Genomic DNA, 19,846 nt, shown 5'->3' on the forward strand with positions numbered 1-19,846 from the left:
TGCTAAACACAAGGCAGAGGAACAAAAGGAAGTTGATAGATAAATATCCCAGCCTCCTAAACCCCTGGTGAAACAGCTCTGAGGCATATTCAGTATTATATCCTAGACATTCTCAGTGGGAGAAAGCCCCAAGTCTCACAGTGATGTCCTCCTCATTAAGCCTTGCATAGGCTTCTCTCCCTTTCCTGGGTCACTTGCCCAATATCCTACTGGTGCTTCAGGGATTGCCTCTCAAAGAAACTACTTGCATTAAAATCTTAGGCTCAGCAACTACTTTTGGGCAAGCCAAACTAAGCCACAGACAGAAACAGTTTATTTTATTCCTTGAACATGAAAATGTATGGTGTCACTGATAAATAGAAATATCTGCATACAGTTTAGAAAATTATTTCAAAATTAGACCAGGGCCTATGCTCTAAGATTTCTGTGTTATAATCTCAGCACAATCTTGATTAGTTACTCATTTTAAAACCAATTTCTGAGTTCTGATAGGAAGGGCTTTAATGCAAATTGCTATGAGGATAACAGGAAATCTTTTAAAATAGAAATCTTTTTCTATTTATAAAAATATTAGTTCATTTGAAGAGAATAGGGGAAAACATACAAAGATAAAGATAAACATACAAAGATACAAAGATAAACATACAAAGATAAAGATAATAGATAAAATACTATGCAGGTTGCCAAGCAGGAAATGTGAAAATTTAACATGAAAATGGAGACAATATATACTGGAGAAGTTCAGAAAAGAAGGCATTTGTAGGAAAGTGTCCTGGAGAATGAGATAGAAAAGGATCTCTGATGGCTAGAGGAGTTTTACAGGAATAGAGAGGACAAGGTGTGCATGTGTGGCATTCTGGGTCTGCCTGAAATGGAAGATTCTTTTAGGGAAGCATTAAAGTTAAAGACATGAGATGATACTGTCCTTAGGTTAAAATCAATCTGAATGTCAGGCTAAGGAGTTTGGAAGGTAAATATAATTTTTTTTTTAACCTTTTTTGTTGTTGTTGTTGTTGGGAGAACAATTGCTCTACAACATTGTATTGGCCTCTGTTGCTCGGCAACATGAATCATACGCAGGTATACATATGTCCCCTCTGTTTTTTTTTCTTGTTTTTTAACAAAGTACTAGCATTCATTCATTCTCTCATTCATCTGTTTCATTAAACACATACTAAGATCCTGCTCTATTTAAAGGCAATATACTGGGTGTTGTTACCTGGTGAAAAAAAAAGACAAAGAAAAGGAAAAGATGATGACTCAGAAGGGGGATGACTGAAAAGTTAGGAAAATTAAGGGAGAATTGATTTTGGTTTTAGAGAAATTATGTATTTATTTATTCAATTAACTTCCAGAAATATTTAAGGCAGGCCATGCAGAACCCATATATCAGCCCTGAATGGTTTTACCCAGTGAGACATCTTACAAAATTTTATCTGATTCTAACCATTTTCTCAGTTACTTAATTGGTACCAATTCTCAAGGCAGTATTTCAAAAGGATTACTGTATTGACTAGTGGCCAGTTTGTGAGGTGGGAAATAAGAAGACTCCAGCCCAGCTGGTAAATGCACCCCAAGGTTGACCCCAGACCTCCTCTATTCAAGGGTAGCTGGTCTTTTCATCCTTGGCTCCTAGAGGTCAAAAGGATTCCTGGTTTGGACCAGTTCTGCAGGCTCCAGGAGTGAGGGGAGAAATGGACTCCAGGTGCCAGGCAAGCACACCTTGTCAGATGCGTTGATTTCATGAAGTCTTTGATGTCTGTTTTGGTCCTGAAGATCTGGAGAAATATGATCTTAGAGTTGATGTTCCAACTCTTTATGGCATTTTAAGAACCGTTTATGAGGCTTTCAGTTACAGCTGCACCAGTGTCTGAGTGTTTTAGAGTAGCCTTTTCTCTTTCCTCCTCCTTTCTGCCCCATTGTTTTGGTGTATGAATGATCGGTGGTGTTTGTACTGTTAAACTGCATATCAGCCAACAACAGCCAGAATGCTTCTGAAAACGAATTTAATTTATTCACAGCACAGTGTGCAGCCAGATGAGGATGGCAAGTTAATGGGCTTTGCCTTAATGAGATAACTGTTTGCCGCCCAGGTTTAGAGGTTTATGGTAGTTTTATTTGTCAGTCTTTCCTGAGTGCAGAGAAGAAAAAAATTGTAGCTTTATGCTGATATATTGTCAGGTCCATTTGCAGAGAGAGACAGATGTTATGACCTCCTTCTGCTGCTGTGTTCTTTGAGCCATTTCAAGTTTTCTCCTCTATTCTTGGCAATTAAATGCAACATCTCTTGTTGTTCACCCATGTGGCTTAGATGAGGAGGCTGTTCAAGTGGCATAATCCATGGAGTTGCATCTTCATTCTAATATGCTGTTATCAAACAGGGTCTACCAGTGTACTGGCTCTGTCTCTTTGCTTCCTTTCTTCTTTGCTCCTGATTTCCCTCTCTCTTTTAATCCAGCAGGTTTTATGATCCTGGAAATAATATGACATGAGAACCTAAGCTTCCCAAAGAAAGAGAAATTAGCATGACACTTTAGCTTTTACAAATATTTTGGCCTAGTCCTTTTCCTCTCAAATTCTTTTTCTCCATTCACTTCAATTACCACTGAATCTTTAACCCTGGCTAACAACCACCTCTTTTCCAGTCTGCCTTTCTGGTAACTTATTAGTGTTTAGCAATGAGAAGAAAAGGGCAACAGTTCTATTAACACAACCAAATTGATTCATAATCAGTCATGAACCAGGAGCTGGGTAAGGGTTTTTTACAAGCACTAAAGGTTAATAGAACCATTCTCCAGCCCATTTTCCAAACCAACCTTCATGAAGTATTCTGACCTCCACCTCCAGACATACAGCCATTGCATAAGAGCTTTTGGCATGGGTGGCATGTAGGTGGAAGTTATTTATGAACATTAATAGCTTTTTCAACTATTGAGCAATTATTAGAGCACCCCTACATGTAGCCCCAGCTAAGTTCAGAATAAAGTAATTATATAGTTAATTTAGCATTTATCTGGAAGAGGGACTTTCAAATTAAAAAGCTTGTTCAGTTGAAACTAGCATTTATTTATTCTATGGGGATTTTTACACAGGCTCTATTTGCCAGTATGAAACACCCATGTGAAGCTCGTTTTCAGAATTGACTAGTTGAGTCAGATCACAGTCCAATCAACTTGAGAATGAACAGCCAGCTGGATAGACGCCATACTTTCCATTACTGGTTAATTGCTTTGGGGTGAATATGATTGGCTAATCCAGCCTCTAAAGCCAAGGAGACCTTAAAATAGCTCATGGCTGCTAACTCACTGGTAGGAAGGAGCTAGACAATAGCACTGCCCTCCCTGCCATACACTGTTCTCTGACTGTCCTAAAAAATAGTTTCACCTTTCTCCCTCTCCCCCTTGAATATAATTTATCTTCCATCTAAATTTTGGGGTAAATTATTTAATTGATCTTTTCCTCAGAGTTGTTGTTGTTCAGTTGCTAAGTCATGTCCAACTCTTTGCAATGCCATAAATTGCAGCATGCCAGGCTTCCCTGTCCTCCAATATCTCCCAGTGTTTGTTCAAACTCATGTTCACTGAGTCAGTGATGCCATCCAACCATCTCGTCTTCTGTTGCCCCCTTCTCCTCCTGCCTTCAATCTTTCCCTGCATCAGTGTCTTTTCCAATGAGTCGGCTCTTTGAATCAGGTGGCCGAAGTATTACAGTTCAGATTCAGCATCAGTCCTTCCAATGAATATTCAGGGTTGATTTCCTTTAGGATTGACTGGTTTGATCTCCTTGGAGTCCAAGGAACTCTCAAGAATCTTTTCCAGAACCACCATTCGAAATCATCAATTCTTTGGCAGTCAAATTTCTTTATGGTCCAGCTCACATCTACACATGACTACTGGCAAACCCATGTCTTTGATTATATGGACCTTTGTTCTGGCAACGTGATGTCTCTGCTTTTTAACATACCATCCAAGTTTGTCAAAGCTTTTCTACCAAGGAGCAAGGGACTTTTAATTTCATGGTTGCAGTCACTATCTGCAGTGATTTTGAAGCCCAATAAAAGAAAATCTGATATATTTTGAAGCCCAATAAAAGAAAAATCTGTCACTGTTTCCACTTTTTCCTCATCTATTTGCCATGAAGTGATGGGACCGGATGCCATGATCTTAGTTTTTTGAATGTTGAGTTTTAAACCAGTTTTTTCACTCTCCTCTTTCATCCTCATCTTTCACTAAAGAGCAGAGGCTCTTTAGTTCCTCTGCTTTCTGCTTTTAGAGTGGTGTTATCTGCATAAATGAGGTTATTGATATTTCTCCCAGCAATCTTGATTCTTGGGATTCATCCAGCCTGGCATTTCCCATGATGTACTCTGCATATAAGTTGAATAAGCAGAGTGACAATATACAGCCTTAACGAACTCCTTCTGCAATTTTGAATCAGTCTGTTGTTCCATATCCAGTTCTAAATGTTGCTTCTTGACCTGCGTACAGGTCTCTCAGGAGACAGGTAAGGTAGTCTGATATTCTCATCTCTTTCAGAATTTTCCACAGTTTGTTGTGATCCACAGAGAAGACCCTGCTAATCAGTTTCAGAGAGGGATTCAAGGAAGTCTTTCTTCTTTGAATTCAACCGTCCCTTCCTTGTGAGAATTGGCAGCATCATTGCCATATTCCCAAAGAAGGAGACCTGAGGATTTTCCCAATTCTTCCCTTCTGAATGACTTGCTTTTTGAAATCCTGTCATGCGTTTGAGGTATGATACTAGTTTTCCTTTGACTCGCTGGGTAAAAGGTGGTGTAGTAAGGATGTCCTGATCGGCATAATTCCTAGGTTGAGAGCCACTATGTGCCTTTCCTTAATGAGAGACCCTGGACACTGGATATGAATAAATTGCTACTTGAAAATAGTCTGTCACCAGGAATTACTCCCCACAATGCAACAAACCAGCCTTGTGAATGCAGTTGGCAGGATCCTCAAAGTCACAAATCAAAATTGACCTTCCTCCTGTTGACTGTGCTCAGCACATTGAAGAAACAGGTTTCTTTTCAGGGCCACGTACTTAGAGTCTCAGCAGTGGAGAATTATTTTTGGAGCTACATTCAGGGAGAGCATATTGCATATTTACACATTATTACAAGCTGTCTATGTGACGAAAGCTTACTGGACAAGCTCTTTCTCATCCTTTCACTTCAAGAAGATGAACCAGTGTTTTACTTCCTTCTCTCCTTTTCTTTTTTAAAATATAATACACCAAAGTACTCGACTCATTCTATTACTTAATTCATGCCAAAATTAATAGCCATCCTAACAGCAAACCCTTACATAGAGCTTACTATATGCTCTCATAATCAGAAAGCCTACCAGGTGCTAATAAAATAAATTTGGCACAGCTTTGCTATGATAAATTTGCGCGTGTCTGTTTGCTTTGATGCACAGTTAATGGGCTTCAGCCTACAATACCTATTTAAAATGGAACTGGCCATTTGATTATTCACTTTTATTAATATCATTATCTTCAGCTCTGAAATTGCTGCTTAAAATGTGTCATCTTTTATTAATTCATGTATTATTAACCTTCCAGCATGTATTGCAGCTTAACTGCTATTATAGGACTTGAGTCATTTGTTTAAGTAATTAGGACAAAACAAGGATTGGGCTTATATTTCAGCAGGAGGAACTGAGTTCAATTATAGATAAACAGGCTAATCTTGGCAGACAAAGTTGATGCTACTGCTCAGGTGGAAGATGCTGCCTGATGTTTTCTTGGACACTCTGAATGAGCTCCTCTACCCCCAGCCAAAACTGCAACTCCATCTGTTTCTCTTGGCACCTGAAGTGCTGTCGCTAGGATTTCTCCCCTTTGACTCTAACTTTGCTATCCTCAGGCAGAATGGTTACCATATTGATGCTCCTAAGGTTGAGGAATCCTGGAGACATGTACGAATAAACCCTAAGCTGAGGGTGATATCTATGTGTAGACTTGGGATATAATGTTTAAAACAGCAGACAAATAACCACATGACTGTTATGTGAGAACTTTGGTTGTAATCACTGTTCAAATTAAGGCCGCTGATTATTTGCTGTGTAGTTGCTAAGTTGTGTTGGACTGTTTGAGACCCATGGACTGTAGCTCGCCAGGCTCCTCTGTCCGTGGGATTCTCCAGCCAAGAATCCTGGAGTGGGTTGCCATTTCCTCAGTCTTTTGTATCTCCTCCATTGGCAGGAAGATTCTTTACCACTGTGCCACCTGTGAAGCCCCTAGAGATGAGTCATAAAACCCAAGAAAAAAATATATCTACAGGCTGATTTGCACTTCATTGATCTTCTCATTTAAAAGAATGACTACAATAATTTAACTAGGGAAAAAAAGAGGGAGATTCCAGCTTCTTACCAACAAAATAACTCAGAAAAAGTATCAAGACAGAGCAGAGTTTAAAAAAAAAAAAAAAAAAAACAAAGATGAGGAATGGTATACATGGATTCTCAGACAAATTTGTTACTCTTTGAGCACACTCACAGTTCTCCTAGTACTTATTCTTAAGTCTGGTCTGTCTGTATTTCATCCAGTCTGCCCTGAAATGCTTGTCAAGAAAGGTAATCATTTTAAAACACATCCCAAGTTTCCTAAAGGGGAGACTCAGTTTAGATTTCTTCCCTTAGACAGCTAGCCTTCTCAAGATTCTTCCAAATGTTATCAGCCCCATCCTTCTATACTCTAGGCTGCGCTCTCACATCATTGTCATCATTATCATTATTATCAACATCATCATCATGATGACAATATATTGCCTGTTTACTAAACCTTAGATCTTGTAATGACTGATTGTTTCTATCTACTTCAGTTCAGTTCAGTTCAGTCACTGAGTCCTGTCCGACTCTTTGCGACCCCATGAATTGCAGCACACCAGGCCTCCCTGTCCATCACCAACTCCTGGAGTTCACTCAGACTCACAGCCATCGAGTCAGTGATGCCATCCAGCCATTTCATCCTCTGTCATCCCCTTCTCCTCCTGTCCCCAATCCCTCCCAGCATCAGAGTCTTTTCCAATGAGTCAACTCTTCTCATGAGGTGGCCAAAGTACTGGAGTTTCAGCTTTAGCATCAGTCCTTCCAAAGAAATCCCAGGGCTGATCTACTTTAGAATGGACTGGTTGGATCTCCTTGCAGGCCAAGGGACTCTCAGGAGTCTTCTCCAACACCACAGTTCAAAAGCATTCATTCTTCGGTGCTCAGCTTTCTTCACAGTCCAACTCTCACATCCATACATGACTACTGGAAAAACCATAGCCTTGACTAGACGAACCTTTGTTGGCAAAGTAATGTCTCTGCTTTTGAATATGCTATCTAGGTTGGTCATAACTTTCCTTCCAAGGAGTAAGCGTCTTTTAATTTCATGGCTGCAATCACCATCTGCAGTGATTTTGGAGCCCCCAAAAATTAAGTCTGACACTGTTTCCACTGTTTCCCCATCTATTTCCCATGAAGTGATGGGACCAGATGCCATGATTTCGTTTTCTGAATTTTGAGCTTTAAGCCAACTTTTTCACTCTCCTCTTTAACTTTCACAAGAGGCTTTTTAGTTCCTCTTCACTTTCTGCCGTAAGGGTGGTATCATCTGCATATCTGAGGTTATTGATATTTCTCCCGGCAGTCTTGATTCCAGCTTGTGCTTCTTCCAGCCCAGCGTTTCTCATGATGTACTCTGTATATAAGTTAAGCAGATAAGCAGGGTGACAATATACAGCCTTAACATACTCCTTTTCCTATTTAGAACCAGTCTGCTGTTCCATGTCCAGTTCTAACTGTTGCTTCCTGACCTGCATATAGGTTTCTCAAGAGGCAGGTCAGGTGGTCTGATACTCCAATGTCTTTCAGAATTTTTCACAGTTTATTGTGATCCACACAGTCAAAGGCTTTGGCATAGTCAATAAAGCAGAAATAGATGTTTTTCTGGAACTCTCTTGCTTTTTCAATGATCCAGTGGATGTTGGCAATTTGGTCTCTGGTTCCTCTGCCTTTTCTAAAACCAGCTTGAACATCTGGAAGTTCACGGTTCACGTATTGCTTAAGCCTGGCTTGGAGAATTTTGAGCATTACTTTACTAGCGTGTGAGATGAGTGCAATTGTGCGGTAGTTTGAGCATTTTTTGGCATTGCCTTTCTTTGGGATTGGAATGAAAACTGCCCTTTTCCTGTCCTGTGGCCACTGCTGAGTGTTCCAAATTTGCTGGCATATTGAGTGTAGCACTTTCACAGCATCATCTTCCAGGATTTGAAATAGCTCAACTGGAATTCCATCACCTCCACTAGCTTTGTTCGTAGTGATGCTTTCTAAGGCCCACTTGACTGCACATTCCAGGATGTCTGGCTCTAGGTCAGTGATCACACCATCGTGATTATCTGGGTCGTGAAGATCTTTTTTGTACAGTTCTTCTGTGTATTCTTGCCAGCTCTTCTTAATATCTTCTGCTTCTGTTAGGTCTGTACCATTTCTGTCCTTTATTGAGCCCATCTTTGCATGAAATATTCCCTTGGTATCTCTAATTTTCTTGAAGAGATCTCTAGTCTTTCCCATTCTATTGTTTTCCTCTATTTTTGCATTGATTGCTGAGGAAGGCTTTCTTATCTCTCCTCGCTAGTCTTTGGAACTCTGCATTCAGATGCTTATATCTTTCCTTTTCTCCTTTGCTCTTTGCTTCTCTTCTTTTCACAGCTATTTGTAAGGCTTCCCCAGACAGCCATTTTGCTTTTTTGCATTTCTTTTCCATGGGGATGGTCTTGATCCCTGTCTCCTGTACAATGTCACGAACCTCCATCCATAGTTCATCAGGCAGTCTATCAGATCTAGTCCCTTAAATCTATTTCTCACTTCCACTGTATAATCATAAGGGATTTGATTTAGGTCATACCTGAATGATCTAGTGGTTTTCCCCTTTCTTCAATTTAAGTCTGAATTTGGCAATAAGTAGTTCATGATTTGAGCCGCAGTCAGCTCCCAGTCTTGTTTTTGCTGACTGTATAGAGCTTCTCCATCTTTGGCTGCAAAGAATATAATCAATCTGATTTTGGTGTTGACCATCTGGTGATGTCCATGTGTAGTCTTTTCTTGTGTTGTTGGAAGAGGGTGTTTGCTATGACCAGTGTGTTCTCTTCTCAAAACTCTATTAGCCTTTGCCCTGCTTTATTCTGTACTCCAAGGCCAAATTTGCCGGTTACTCCAGGTGTTTCTTGACTTCCTACTTTTGCATTCCAGTCCCCTATAATGAACCGGACATCTTTTTGGGTGTTAGTTCTAAAAGGTCTATCTACTTATCTATCTTTGTATCCTCTCTCTGCTGGACAAATATTAGATCCCTGGCTCCACTCCTTCTCCTCCTCCTCACAATTAGGAGAATCTTCACTTTAGTGCCCTCATTTTCATAACTTGTGTGGGTTGGAATAAAGAGTGAAGGAAAAGACTAAAACAAACCACAACAAGTTGACTGAGTCACTTTGGTAGGTACCGACAGAGAAGAAGAGAGAAGAGACAAGGAAGACGCGAAGACGAGAGTCATCCAGTCAGGCTTGATTTGAGGTGTTTGTGCAAGGCAGTGGGGATTAGGGGTATCTCAGAGATGGGGAAAGCAGACTGTGAAGTTTCTCCTGTGTGGTGAGTGGAATTCTCCTTTGGCATTCTTTTGTCACTGCAGAACCATTTTTTAAAGATTGCTTAGTTTAATTATTTGGGGATATTGAAAAAGTGTCACTTCTCAATGTGCCTTGTGCTCAGGGAAACCATAAAATACCTCCATGATTTATTATGTATGGTTTAACACATTCATGATCACATTTAATCCTCACAATAGTGACTTTTGTTTTCCTACTTTATGGATGAGAAAACAGTGGCTTATAAACATAGTGATTTGGGTAAGATAGCAGTGGCCTAGTCCTCATATATATATTTAGCATTATTTTAATGTGTATTTCAGAGAAAGCAATGGCATCCCACTCCAGTACTCTTGCCTGGAAAATCCCATGGATGGAGGAGCCTGGTAGGCTGCAGTCCATGGGGTCGCTAAGAGTCGGACACGACTGAGCAACTTCCCTTTCACTTTTCACTTTCATGCATTGGAGAAGGAAATGGCAACCCACTCCAGTATTCTTGCCTGGAGAATCCCAGGGACGGGGGAGCCTGGTGGGCTTCCATCTATGGGGTCGCACAGAGTCGGACACAACTGAAGTGAATTAGCAATGTGTATTTAATATGTAAAGGGTTGGGATGCACCAACATTCAAGAACATATTAAAGAATCTCTTTGGCGCTGGAAGCTGTCCAGTGAACTTGGAAGAGTGTAGAATATTTTCAGCTAAATGATATAGCATGCTTACTTTGTGCACTCACTTAACTGTTAGTTAATACTTGAGTTGTTTGTTCATTATTACATACGGATTTAGAAAAGAATTTTTTATTATCCTGGAATATGCAAAGTTTGTTCTTTTTAATATTAATAGTATTTCTCTCCATAGGATGGAATGATTTTTTTCCATGGAATGATCAAAATTTCAATGTGATCATATTATAACACTCCAAATCCTTTGCTGATCTACATAATATTTCTTAATGGACAGCAAAAATTGAGTCAACTTAGGGGAGAATCTAAAGTGATCTGTTACTCAAATCTCAATTTTGCTTTTCAAATATGGTAATACTTTTTAAAAAGAGTAATTTAAATTTTGACACTGAGACTCCCCCCAAAATTAGCCCTCATATAGATTTAAACTGTTTTCTGATTGTTTAGAGAATATCAAAGCAAGGTTCTATGACCTATGTGTGGAGACACTCTAGGTATTTGCAGTTATAGTATGAACCATGTTTTATTTTCATCTATGGGCAGGAACTTGAAATATAGGGAGGCGAGATGATCCTTTAATGTTCATTTCACAATTTGTTGTTGTTCAGTTGCTCAGTTGTGTCCAACTCTTTGCAGCCCCGTGGACTGCAGCACACCAGGCTTTCCTGTCCTTCACCATCTTCTGGAGCTTGCTCAAACTCATGTTCATTGAGTCAGTGATGCCATCCAACCATCTCATCCTCTGTTATCCCCTTCTCTTCCCACCTTCAATCATTCCCAGCATCGGGGTCTTTTCCAAGGAGTCAGTTCTTTGCATCATGTGGCCCAAGTATTGGAGTTTAAGCTTCAACATCAGTCCTTTCAATAAACACCCAGGACTGATCTCCTTTAGGATGGACTGGTTGGACCTCCTTGCAGTCCAAAGGACTCTCAAGAGTCTTCTCCAACACCACAGTTCAAAATCATCAGTTCTTCGGCGCTCAGCTTTCTTTATAGTCCAACTCTCACATCCATACATGACTACTGGAAAAACCATAGCTTTGACTATATGGGCCTTTGTTGGCAAAGTAATATCTCTGCTTTTTAATATGCTGTCTAGGTTGGTCATAGTTTTTCTTCCAAGGAGCAAGTGTCTTTTAATTTCATGGCTGTAGTCACCATCTGCTGTGATTTTGGAACCCAAGAAAATAAAGTCTGTCACTGTTTCCATTGTTTCCCCATCTATTTGCCATTAAGTGATGGGACTGGATTAGCCCTAAGACTTGCCCAGGACTTATCATCACCACAGGTGGTATGAGAGACACCCAGGGAGACAAAAGAATCAAGAAACTACTTTAGAGTGCATGATAAGGTCCAGAACATGTAAATCCACCTAGAGAAGTGGTGTTGCATGTGGGCAAATGGGATGCTCTGGAGAAATCTCTTGTGATCCACTTTGCATTTCCTCCCTGGAGAGAGGTTTCCCTATAAGGGTGCTTAGGGACACTATCGCAGGTGAGAAAATTCTATTAGCCATCGGAAGAGAAATTGGCTTCTCGTGAAAATGAGAAGGGTGAAAATCAGGGCAATACTAATGAGTTTGAATATATTTGTACTCTTTCCTGTGAGAAGTAATGATCTTGCAAACAGTAGCAGAAGGGACGCCTTGTTTCTGCTAGAGTTGCATTACCTTTAGTGAGTAATGACACTGACAGGGTATAAGTGAGTTTTTGAATCCAATTCTCCTCTGTGTCTTTGCTAGTGCTATTCCTTTCTACTCTCCTTTCATTGCCCTTATCTTTAAGACTGTAGTTTTGGGGTCTGTCCTCTTTTCAGGTACCAAAAACCCAGCTCTAACTATTTTAAGGAAAAACTAACTAAATGAATGAATGAGGAGACAAATGGACAGAATTTAGTGGCAAGATGTTTGGGTAGATCACAAAATTAAAGGAAGTGCTGCCATAACCAGATAGCTCTGAGTCTGTGGACCTGGAATATCATCAGAATTGTCTGTTTCTGTTTCTGCATCTCTCTGTATGTTGGCTTCCAGGGTCACCCCTAGGCATCCTGTTCTGACAGTCCAGTCTTTTGCTATCCTGTTACAGTACCACAGTGGGCAGAAGGAGCATAAAACAGGGCTTGGGCATAGGGCTTTGGGATGATCATATAGTCACAAATCCTGGAGTTTCCCAGAGCATCTGGTCACCCTGTGTGTGGGACTAGTGGGCCTGGGAGAACAACAGAGGGATTGCAACAACAAAAGCATCATTGCAACAACTCTATAAATTAGGTGTTATTTCCTCTACTTTATGAATTAGAAAACTAAGGCATGAGAGATTATATAATATGCTCAAGGCTACATAGTTCATAGTGGAAATAGGATCTGAACTCAGATGGTCTGGCTCCTGAATCCATAGACTTAGTCACTGTCCTCTGCTGCTGCTGTTGCTAAGTCACTTCAGTCGTGTCCGACTCTGTGCGACCCCATAGATGGCAGCAGACCAGGCTCACCCATCCCTGGGATTCTCCAGGCAAGAACACTGGACTGGGTTGCCATTTCCTTCTCTAATGCATGAAAGTGAAAAGTGAAAGTGAAGTTGCTCAGTCGTGTCTGACTCTTAGCAACCCCATGGACTGCAGCCTACCAGGCTCCTCCGTCCATGGGATTTTCCAGGCAAGAGTACTGGAGTGGGGTGCCATTACTATCCTCTACTATCCCATAAATGTCCATCATACAAACCAAGCCCACATCCCACCTGTCTGTGAATCCTTTCTCTTCTACACCTGCCCTGATTGACTTCTCCTTTCCATTTAAAAGTCACAGTCACTTCTATCTAATTTAGAAAAGTTATTATTGTTTTTACTCTTTATTCTCTAAATTTTGCCTGCTCAACTAGTCTGAGAAAATGTATAAAGGAGCCAATGTTATATGCTTCTTTTGTGTCTCTGGAGAACCTACTATTGATAAGGGGCCAATGTATAAGTCAATGGAAATGAGATATTGAAGGTTTTAGAAATTAGGTTTAAAATATATAAGACTGTCAATTTAGAAGTGAGTTTCATTGTATATTGCAGAATCCAAATAATAGTAGCTTAAACAAGATGATTTGTTTCCTCTTACCTGAAGGAAGTTTGGAAGAAGTTAATCCAGTGCTGAAATGGTAGTTTTATGACATATTGATCATAAAGATAAAGGTTCCTATCTTTGTACTCTGTCATCCTTAGTACTCGGCATCCATCCAGGTCATCTCTGCTATCTAGCCATCTCATCCTCTGCCACCCCTTTCTCCTTTTGCCTTCAATCTTCCCCATCATCAGGGTCCATTCCAGTGAGCCAGCTCTTCACATCAGATGGCCAAAGTATTGGGGCTTTAGCTTCAGCATCAGTCCTTCAAATGAATATTCAGGGTTGATTTCCTTTAAGATTGACTGATTTGATCTCCTTGCAGTCCAAGGGACTCTCAAGAGTCTTTTCCAGCACCACAATTCAAAAGCACATTCCCACTAGGGTGAATCTATTAAATGAAAGATAAAATGGAAAAATACAGAAGCTTTTTAAAGAGAGACTGGACCAGAGGGCTAACATTTCAATCAGAAGTTCATATTGTACATCACTCCCCTTTCTTACATCATGAGATCCTGTGATGAGACTTGTTCATATGCTGCTTAAGTAAAAGAGCTTCCCAGAAGAATTAAGGTGACACTCTAAGTTCACACTTTTTCCTTCACTATGCTAAATACCCCAAAGTACAGAATCCATGAAATAAAATAACAGAACTTTAGTTGAATTCTATAGATAAGTTATTTTGAATTTTAATGCACCAAGTTTGGTTTTAAGAAATCTATTCCGAGGTAGGTTTATATCTTTTGTCCATTACATCCCAGAGAAGTGTGAAGTAGCTTTCTTGTAGGCTCTGATTTGGCTCTCTCTACCCTCTTGCTGGGCACCTGCTAATTAAGTGCTTAGTGAGAGGGGTTGGGTAGTTTAAATTGAAAGATTTCATGGTTTCTTGTCATGCTAGGTGGTATTGGAGGGTCACAACCTTCTACTTTGGGATTTATAAGTAGAATGCCTGCTGATGCTGTTACCAAAAAATGTCTAGTAACTTTTCAAGATAATTTGGCGATAGTAAGAGCTAGCATTTATTGAACATGTTAAGTAGAAAACTCTGTACTTGTGTGTCTAATTTTTTTAACCAAGTTTTTGGTTGGAGATGAGTCAGTCAAGGCTTGGAGACATTAAGTAACTTGCAAATGATTTACAGCTGGTAAGAAACAAAGCCAGACTCTGAATCCAATTTAGTCATATAACAGATCCCATTCTCCTAAACAATACTGAAATGCTCATATTAGTGGGCATTACAGAGAAGGCAATGGCACCCCACTCCAGTACTCTTGCTTGGAAAATCCCATGGACGGAGGAGCCTGGTAAGCTGCAGTCCATGGGGTTGCTAAGAGTCAGACACGACTGAGCAACTTCACTTTCACTTTTCACTTTCATGCATTAGAGAAGGAAATGGCAACCCAGTCCAGTGTTCTTGCCTGGAGAATCCCAGGGACGGGGGAGCCTGGTGGGCTGCCGTCTATGGGGTCGCACAGAGTCGGACACGACTGAAGTGACTTAGCATAGCATAGCATAGTGGGCATTTACAGGGACATTGTTCAGTGATACATAGGAAATGCTATTCCAGGTAATTGCTAAGGTAACTGTCAGTGTTGACATTTATGAGCCTAACCAGTCATAATATTCAAAATATCAAGCAACTGGTCAGAGTAGATAACTAACTAATCTGAAAGGATGCCAGCACACTCTGGTTTCTCAAAGGATATTTATCAGAAGGTGACTTACAATAGTCAAACTTGAAAAATAATCTCCATCAACGTGGGACTAGTCATGTAAGTTGTGGTATAACCATTTAGTGACATCTACCATTTTTATAAATAGAATGACAAAGTTGTACACTTGTTGAATTGAAGATGCCCAGGAAATATCAAAAAGTGATAAAGGCAGCTTACAAAGTAATGTTCTCAATGTGACACCATATGTACCTTTGTGCGTGTAGATGCTGCTGTTGTTCAGTCACTAAGTCATGTCCAACTCTTTGTGATCTCATGGACTGCAGCACACCAGGCTTCCCTGTCCCCCTCTATCTCCTGGAGTTTGCTCAAATTCATGTCTATTGAGGTGGTAATGCTATCTAGCTATCTCATCCTCTTCTGTTCTCTTCTCCTTTGGCCTTTAGTCTTTCTCAGCATTAGGGTCTATTCCAATGAGTCAGCTCTTCACAACAGGTGGCCAAAGTATTGGAGCTTCAGCATCCTTTAGACATATGTCTGTGTGTAAAGAAAAATATCTAAGACCCTATATATCAAAATACTAACAAACAATTCTTTGAATGGTGGCATTGTATGTAGTTTCTGTTTTATTCATATACTTTTTATACTGCTGGAAACATTTTATACCATTAAAATAAAAAGGGAAAAGCTATGAAGCTACTTCCATTTAGGAAAACAAAACATTAGGCCTCTCCCCTCTTTTTCCCATTTACCAATTCTAATCCCACCCACTTTCTCCTAGTGAAATACCTGTAACACCAGCTGTAGGCATGACACCAGGGGCTCTCTCTGGACAGTTCCTTCTGCCCCCTCAGGCTAATTTTCACCCAGGTCCTTGATAATAACTTTTATGCTTTTCAGTGCAATGCCTACCTCTTCCCCTTTTACCTTATTACCTCTATCCACCAAAATTCTATCCATCTGTCAAGGTCCATTCCAAGATTCACTTTGGATAATTCGGATTTTGATACCTTTGAAATCATCCTATGGGTTGTGTTCTTTTTTCTGCTCTTACAAGACTTCCTATCACAGGGCAAGATAAGGATGTCTGGGCTCGTTGTACCCTGCATAAAGGGATGAGACTGCAGGACTGAAAGGAGAATAAAATCCAGGTTGATATCTGGTCACCAGGCTGGTCTCCCTGACCTCCTTAATGGGTTAAGTCATTGTTATTAACTGTTATTAGTCATTGTCCCAGTTCCCAATCATACATCATCCATACCCATCTCTTCATCACCCAATGAGGAGAGGGCTCAGGTCTGCTTTTGGCCACCACTGTACCCCCAGCCCTCATACAGTGTCTGGCACATAGAACATGAAGTTACTCAGTCGTGTCTGACTCTTTGTGACCGCGAGGACTGCAGCCTACCAGGCTTCTCTGTCCATGGAATTTTCCAGGCAAAAGTACTGGAGTGGGTAGCCATTTCCTTCTCCAGGGGATCTTCCTGACCCAGGGATCAAACCTGGGTCTTCCACATTGCAGGCAGACACTTTACCATCTGAGCTACCAGGGAATCCCACATACTGCTAAGTCACTTCAGTCGTGTCCGACTCTTAGCGACCCCATGGACTGGAGCCTACCACGCTCCTCCATCCATGAGATTTTCCAGGCAAGAGTACTGGAGTGGGGTGCTATTGCCTTCTCTGGAATCCCACATAGAAGGTACTCAATTAATGTTCATCAGATGAATTAATAAATGAATGAAAGGTTGAGTGACTTGGCCAAAATCACACACAGAAATCACACTGGAGGGGTGCTTTGTAATATAGCAGCGTGGGTTGCAGCCACTAGGGCGAATGGAGGCAAGTAAAGATATGTGGAAGAACCACAGGGTTCACAAGCCTCGGGATCTTTCTGCAGTGGCTGTGAGAGCATCTCCTGCTGTTTCCCTTTGCAGAAGGAGAGAGGTGAATGGCTCAGGCACTGCTGGTGAATGTGTTTGTCCTGCATGCGTGCATCACCTGTCCTGAAACCTTGCATCCCATTGGCTGCAGTCAGATCATATCACATGGCAGTTACTCCAGCGGTCCATTCATTTTCCCTTCCCACCTCCAGGATTTTGGGGTAAGGAGATTAGAGGAGGGGGGTGGGGGAATCATATCACCTCAAGGGAGAGGAGTCATATTTCCCCCCCACCCCGTGCATTAAGAATCAAGTCATGAGGTTTTAATGGATTACTTAATATTGCAGCAATTTTCTCTCCCTACTGTGAGGGTGCTGATTAGATCAACAGAGCTGAGCAAGGCTGTGTTTACACCACTTTAATCATTCTTAGGAGGAGCATTTTATTTGCTGTTTTTTACACTCATCTTTTCAAGTCAGTAATAGGAGAAACACTTTGACACCAAGAGCTCAGGTCTCATTTCTCCTGTGCCTTAGCAAACATGGAAAAATCTATAAAATTGCTCTCGGAAGTTACTGAGAAATTAACCTAGCTGCCTCCATCTTGAGACCGAAGAAAGGTGTGTTGGCAATGATTAAATGGGATTCTTTAAAATAGGGAGGATTGGGTGAGCCAACTTCAGGCCACTTTTCTGACTTTCTCTTTAGTATTACTTAGTAGATAATGGGGCTTCCCTGGTGGCTCAGAAGATAAAGAATCCACCTGCAATGCAGGAGACCTGGGTTCAGTCCTTGGGTTGGGAAGATCCCCTGCAGGAGGTCATGGCAACCCACTCCAGTATTCTTGCCTGGAGCATCCCCATGGACAGAGGAGCCTGGTGGGCTATAGTCCATGGGGTCACAAAGAGTTGGATATGACTGAGTGACTAAGCACAGGTACAAAATAGGTAGGAAGCAGGCAAAAAGTAAAGATATAAGTATCACTTAAAGAATACTGGGCATTATAAGCATTAGGTACTTACTATCATATTATCTTCAAACAGGGCAATGAGATTGGTGTGATTATTTTTACTTACGGTATGGATTCTGAGGCTCAGAGGAGCAAAGAATTTGCCCAAAGTTACCTGGTTGTTAAGTAGCAGAGTCCAAATTCTCATCCTGGTTTTGCTCCAACAGAGGAACAGACACATAGGCAAACAACAGGCTGGTGCTGTGCAGATTACCTCTGAGTTCCTCTTTCATGCAACGATGAAAGCCCTGCTCTCAGGCTGACTGAATAGAACTTCAGGAGTGCAATGTTCTGACCTCACCATCACCACCAGCTTGCTGCTCCGAGACCTTCAAAATAAGGTCAAGTTCCTTGTGAAATAAGAAAATAGTTCTGGACCAAAAGAAAACTACAGACTGAAATGTGGACAGAGTAGGCAGCCCTTTCTGTCTTTTCCCAGGAAAAGAAAAGATGCGGCAGTTCAACTTGTGAGCAGATCACTTCAACAAAGATGTTAAGAGAGCCACTGGAGCATGGCTATTTATTTGAGACACAACAACTGGTTGATTACATTTTTTTCATCTGTGAGTTGTGTTATTATATTAAAATAAGCAGCATCTTCTTGCTCCCATGTATTTGCTCAGCAGATATCCTTCCTGCACTGACTGTGGTAGACTGTGCTGGGTGCTCAGGTATCACAGACAGCATCTCTTTCCTCTTAGAACTTGGTTCTCTCACTTGCTTTTTGCTGGCAAGTTGTGCTCTGGTGAACTGTGGTGTTAGAGAAGACTCTTGAGAGTCCCTTTGACTGCAAGGAGATCCAACCAGTCCATTCTGAAGGAGATCAGTCCTAAATATTCATTGGAAGGACTGATGCTGAAGCTGAAACTCCAATACTTTGGCCACCTGATGTTAAGAACCAACTCATTTGAAAAGACCCTCATGCTAGGAAAGATTGAAGGCGGGAGGAGAAGGGGACGACAGAGGATGAGATGGTTGGATGGCATCACCGAGTCAATGGACAAGAGTTTGAGGAAACTCCAGGAGTTGGTGGTGGGCTGGGAGGCCTGGCGTGCAGAGTCAGACATGACTGAGTGACTGAATTGAACTAAACTGTACTCTGAAAGGAGAGTTTTAAAGTAATTACTGGATAAGTAGGCATTTCAAAACACGACATGCAGCTTACCCCTGAAAATTTTAAGACTTTATTAGATAAATAAGGAATTAATTATTATAATAAGGAATTAATGCTCTTGTTTCAATATATCTACTCTCTCCTCTTTCCTTTATTCCTTTCCTCCTTTCTCTTCCATTCTTACTCTCTCTTACCTTTTGAATAAACTCACACTGGCCACCAGAAACACAGTGGTAGCCAAAGAAATGGGAGTCTTTCAGCTTTGATAAATTTACCCAAATTTCACAATTGGAACATTTAGAAAGGAACTCCTCTACTTTTAGTACCAATATGACAATTGTGCTTTATGCATAATTGTTTGTATTTTAAATTACAAAGTAAAAGAGGCCTGAAATATTCAGTCTGGATTATATGGAGCAGGTATTCATATCTACACAAGATTATAAAGAAATTTTAACAATTTCACAGCATTCGAGAGCAAGAAACCAGGGAGAGTTGGGTCATTTGTAAGTGAACACTAGGTAGTTGGAAGTCTCTCTCATGTTCCTGACAGAGGGATCTCTTACCTCTGCTTCATCTTTCTTGCTCCATCTTTCTGGCTTTTCTGCCTTGCTCATCCCATGTGGTTGCCCTGGGCTTTTCGCATACCAGTTTCATGGACCCTAGCACCCATCATGCACCATTTGTGACTTGAAATTGGAGATAATCACATTACTGTTCCCCTCCTAAATTTCTAAAAG

At 40.9% G+C, this 19,846-nt stretch overlaps 1 protein-coding gene and 1 long non-coding RNA gene across 4 annotated transcripts in view; both read left to right on the plus strand.

The window, feature by feature from the left end:
• The window catches only part of LOC129632921 (uncharacterized), a 74,193-nt gene extending 55,351 nt beyond the window's left edge, over window positions 1-18,842 (plus strand). For 2 of the 3 annotated variants that reach the window (XR_008704751.1, XR_008704753.1), the window contains exons 4-5: window positions 17,039-17,205; window positions 18,160-18,842. This is a non-coding gene — a long non-coding RNA (uncharacterized LOC129632921). The remainder of the gene's footprint in view (window positions 1-17,038; window positions 17,206-18,159) is intronic. The other variant, XR_008704750.1, reaches the window with a different exon arrangement.
• Window positions 1-19,846, plus strand: part of PLCXD3 (phosphatidylinositol specific phospholipase C X domain containing 3) — a 206,804-nt gene that overhangs the window by 56,515 nt on the left and 130,443 nt on the right. The window lies entirely within an intron of this gene.

Source organism: Bubalus kerabau, chromosome 18 (assembly GCF_029407905.1).
Source record: "Bubalus kerabau isolate K-KA32 ecotype Philippines breed swamp buffalo chromosome 18, PCC_UOA_SB_1v2, whole genome shotgun sequence".
Taxonomy (NCBI): domain Eukaryota; kingdom Metazoa; phylum Chordata; class Mammalia; order Artiodactyla; family Bovidae; genus Bubalus; species Bubalus kerabau.